The following is a 5,064-nucleotide window of genomic DNA, read 5'->3' as shown; positions in this document are numbered from 1 at the left end:
TGCTTTGCAACTATTTTGAAAACAAACATCTTAAAACACAGAACTTTTCAAGAATACATGAGTGTCAACATGATAAAGGTGAAAACTCATATCACCTTCAGTATTTGGGTAATAACATGTGTCTCGATTACTTATTTGCTATTAAATTAGGTTGGTGCCTAAAAAAATAAAGATGACAAAATTACAAACACAAAGAGAGATATGAAAGACCTTATTTCTCTGCTATTCATTCCATGCTTCTAGTGCTGGACATCATAGTATTCACTCATACTGCACTACCAGCTCTGGCCCTGTACCTTTGGACCTCTGACTTTTATGGAAAGAAGGAAAACTTTATGGACACAAACGAGAGACATTTTACCAAATTTGTGAGCTGTAGTCTATTCAGACAGGATTCATGTAGAAAAACAAAAACTTTAGAGGCAGGAAGTTCATATAGGAATAAGATATACAGGTAATAAGGGATCGGAAAACCCAAACATGGGACAGTGAGGCACTTAGCAACAGCAGACAGCCACTTCCCACCCACAGCTGAGTGACAGTGGATAAAGCTACCAGAGCCCAGCCCCACCCCACCTGCTGATAGCAGAGCAAGGAGCTTCTGGAAGGAACTGGAGCCTCTGTGTATTCGTTATCTTCGACAGTGTAACACATCACCCCAAGCCCTGTGGCTTAAAACAACATCCTGTACTTTCTCACGGTTTCTGTGGGTTAGGAATCCAGGCATGGCTTAGCTGGGTCCCCTGTCTCTGTGTTGCTCAAGTCTGTCATCAATGTATTGGCCAGGCAGGGCTGCAATCATCTGAAGGCCCGACTAGGGGTGGGGCTGCTCACTCAAGCAATGGTTGGCAGGACTCAGCTCATCCCTGGTGGTTGGCCAGAGATCTTCCTCAATTTCTTGCCACATCAGGTAGCTCACAACATGGCAATTGGCTTCATCAGAGCAAACAGGTGAGAAGGGAAGAGAGCGTGGGAGCAATGCAGAAGTCACAATCTCCTTTTCACCTAAGCTTAGAAGTGACATCCCATTACCCTTGCCATGTTCTATTCATTGCAATAAGTCCAGTTCACATTCAAGGAGAAGGAGTTACACAAGGGCATGAATACTGGGAGGGTGGGTTCTCCACCATTGCCAAAGCCGCCTACCATGCACGGAGACACAGACATGGCCAAGGACAGCAGAGGAATGGAAAGACATTGGAGAAGACCCTAATTCCTCCTTTTCTCTCATACTCTAGTCTTCTAGTAGGACTCCCAACTGGCCAGGTAGCCTCAGAAGTGTAGTTCTATGTGCTACACCAGAGCAAAGCAAGAGTAAGGGTTGGGTCTGAGAGCAGACTGACTACTCATTAGCATAGCATCCTTTTATGTTTTCTGACATGACTGCACAAACAACACAAGGGAATTCTGTGTACAGAGAGCTATTTCATGGTATTTGCAGCTCTTTCTAGGACTGAGGGATATTATGTTTGTGTTCTTGTGAGGTTGTGAGGTGGCTCTGTGCTATATTCCAACCTTCCAATCCATCAAAGGGCCCCCAGCACACACACACACATACACACACACAGACACACACACTCTTACTCAATTCTTGCCCATACAGTGAGGTTTTCTTACTTAGTCAGGGACAGGCGAAACATACCAGGTCCTCTACAACTATACCCCAAAAAGAATACATTTAAATGAATGGGATTAACTGTGACTCTCCAAAATGCATTTGATCATCAAGACAAATCTTGGGATATTTGGTTAATACCACAAAGAGAAGGCATGTTACCCGTAAGTCCATTATGACTTCTATTTGAAAAAATTTGGCAGAATTATTGCAATAAATCAAAACTCTAATTTTGATGAGCTCTTCTTTTCTATAAGTGTCACACATAATCTCTAGAGTGTGCCAATAAATAAATGAATGAATAAAGTGTACCTTTATTCACGTAGCTTATATATGAATTCTTATCAAATTCCTTCTAGCAGATTATATTTTCCAAAGATGTCTGCATCCCATATAATATTTTTCATCCTGTATATTCTAGGGCCTTGCCACACCCCTATCAAGAGATGGCAATGATACTCCCCTTAAACTTGGGTGCATGTTTACAATAGACTTGACTGATGGAGTATGGTAGATGTGATGCTTTGTAACATCTGAGGAGAGATTATAAACATGCCATGAACCTTCATTGTTCTCTTGCTACATTCTCTATTGAAACCCAGCTTCCATATTGTGAGGAAGCCCAGCAGCTACATAGAGGCCCACATGGAGGGAAATGGAGGCCTCTGGCTCCAGACCCTGATTTCCTCCATCCAATAGCCAAAATCAGCTAGTTAGTGATATGAGTAAACCATCTTAAAAGTGTATCCTTATGTTCCCTATTGAGCTTCTCCAGCTGACACCCTTACAGCAGAAAAACTATCTCCACTGAACCCTGTCCAAATTACAGATGTGTGAGTAAAATAAATGGTTATTGTTCCTTTAAGTCACCATGCTCTGAGGTTGTTTGTTATACAGCAACAGAAAACCGGAACACACCTTTTGGGAATCCTTCAAACTGCCCCCACCTCCAAAAAAACAGGCAGAGTACATCAGTTAGGAATATGTTTGGCTAGAAGTCACAGAAAACCTGACCTAAGAGTAGCTTGCACAAATGGGGATTTCATTTGCTCACATAGCAGGAAGATGGGAGGCAGAGGGCAGCTGGCATGGTTTTGGAGGCTTAACTCCATCTGGTTCATTGCCTGTGAAATTCTCTTGGCATTTCCCCATGCTTGTTGCTTCGGTGGAACAGGTAGAGCTGCCCTGGCTCCAGGCACAATGTCTGTGTAGCAGGTAGGATAGAGAAAGGGAAAGAGGAGGATCAAGCCCGTTTGTTTCTTTTGGCCTCCCCTCAAGCTCTTTCAGGCTGTCAGTCATAGGTGTACCTCCAGCTAGAAGAGAGGCAAAAACAATGAGTATTCACCTATATCCCCACTGTAGCAGAGAGTAACAAGGCAGCAGGGAATTGCGTGGGCTCTGGGGAAGCCAAACAGTGCCCAGTACTTTGCGAGGGCTGGGATCCCCACAAGAGATAAGGAGTCTTTGTATGAGAAGCAACAGGACTCCAGAAAAAAAAAGAAGACTAAGATAAATGAGAAGTCAGACCAGTCTTAACAGTCAAGAAAAAAATGCAACATAGATTTGGTTATCACATATTTCATATATGACTCACTTAGGCATCTCCTCCAATTTTTCAAATACCTCTTTACAGATAGTTCCCCAAATTCCGTCTGCCAGCCGGCTGCTCCTCAAATTCTAGTTCCACATTTGCCGTAGTCTCAAGTCAGATAGCCTCCTATCGCTTCCAGACCAGTGCATCTGACACTGACCTTGCCTGACCTCTACACCGGTTCCCTTTCTGTCTCCCCTATTCATGCTAAATGTCAGTCGTCTTTTAGCTCTCACCAATTTGTCTGTTTTCCACCTTGTGAGATTGGTCCCCTCTCTCTGCTTTTCCATTTCCCCTACCACCAACTTAGTTCAGGCTCCTACTGACTTTCCTTAATACTAGTGCAATAAACTCCTTACTGGCTTTTTCAACTTCACTTTCTTTTTCTTCTAACCCATCCTATACTCAGTTGGGATATTAGGAATGACTTTTATATGGTTTGATATAGTTTTGTAATTTTCTAGGAAGATAATGTGGGCTATGTGAGTAGTTTCTCCAGCAATGTTGTCTGCCCTTTTGCAAATAAACACATCATTTGCTCATCCACGGGTCTTGGGCCAGGGCCTAAGGGTACAACAGTGGGCTCAACTTTAATACCTCCAAGACACAGGAGGCATTGAGGCTGATTAAGTCTTACCAATGAAATGCCTTTCCAACTTTCTAGAGCAAAAGAAAGGAAATTCTGTTGTTTCCAACATGTACAGATAGTATGGTCTTTCACATAAAAAAAAAAATCCTGAATTCAGGCCAGGTGCGGTGGCTCACACCTGTAATCCCAGCACTTTGGGAGGCCGAGGCTGGTGGAGCACTTGGGGTCTGGAGTTTGAGACCAGCCTGGCCAACAGAGTGAAATCCCATCTCTACTGAAAATACAAAAATTAGCTGGGTGTGGTGGTGCATGCCTGTAATCCCAGCTGCTCGGGAGGCTGAGGCAGAAGAATCACTTGAACCCAGGAGGCAGAGGTTGCAGGGAGCCGAGATCGTGCCACTGCACTCCAGCCTGGGCAACAGAGTGAAACTCCATCTCAAAAAACAAAGCAAACAAACACACCCCTGCATTCCTGTGTGTGACCATTCTTCAAATTGTCTTCTATCACGTTAGTGGTGGAGTCTTGCTTAGATATGCATTTCCCAGCTAAAGTGTCCAATGAACCTCACGTTTCGGTCATTCTGTGAGCATGTAAACTCATTTTTACTGCTTCTTCCCACTACCCCCCACCCCTGAATTATCAACTTGAACAAACTGGGCCAACTCAGCTTGATATATAACATCACCAGATTAAGCTTGATAACAGTTCTGTTCTTGCAACTTCTCTGCTCAGAAATCTTTACTGGTGCTTCCTTCCCTGAAAGCTTCATTTTCTACACCTCCCTCCATGATGGGCCAACGCTCAACCTTCCATGCCCATCTCTCCTTAAGGTCCAGTTGTCTTCTTGCCTCTAGCCCGGTATGCCTGTGATTTTCTGCTGTCTACTGTTGGCTCGGCTGCTTCTGTTTCAAACACATCCTTCTCTCTTAAAATCTAGTTTGAAAAATGTGAGTTTTCGGCTGGGCGTGGTAGCTCATGCCTGTAATCCCAGCACTTTGGGAGGCCGAGGCGGGCGGATCACGAGGTCAGGAGATGGAGACCACCCTGGCAAACATGGTGAAACCCTGTCCCTACTAAAAATACAAAAAAAAATTAGCTGGGCGTGGTGGCGGGCGCCCGTGGTCCCAGCTTCTGGGGAGGCTGAGGCAGGAGAATAGCGTGAACCCGGGAGGCGGCGGAGCTTGCAGTGAGCGGAGATCGCGCCACTGCACTCCAGCCTGGGCGACAGAGCAAGACTCCATCTCAAAAAAAAAAAAAAAAAAAAAAAA

Source organism: Piliocolobus tephrosceles, chromosome 1 (genome assembly GCF_002776525.5).
Source record: "Piliocolobus tephrosceles isolate RC106 chromosome 1, ASM277652v3, whole genome shotgun sequence".
Classification (NCBI taxonomy): Eukaryota; Metazoa; Chordata; class Mammalia; order Primates; family Cercopithecidae; genus Piliocolobus; species Piliocolobus tephrosceles.
The sequence above is the reverse complement of the archived record's forward strand: the minus strand, read 5'-3'. Positions refer to the sequence as shown.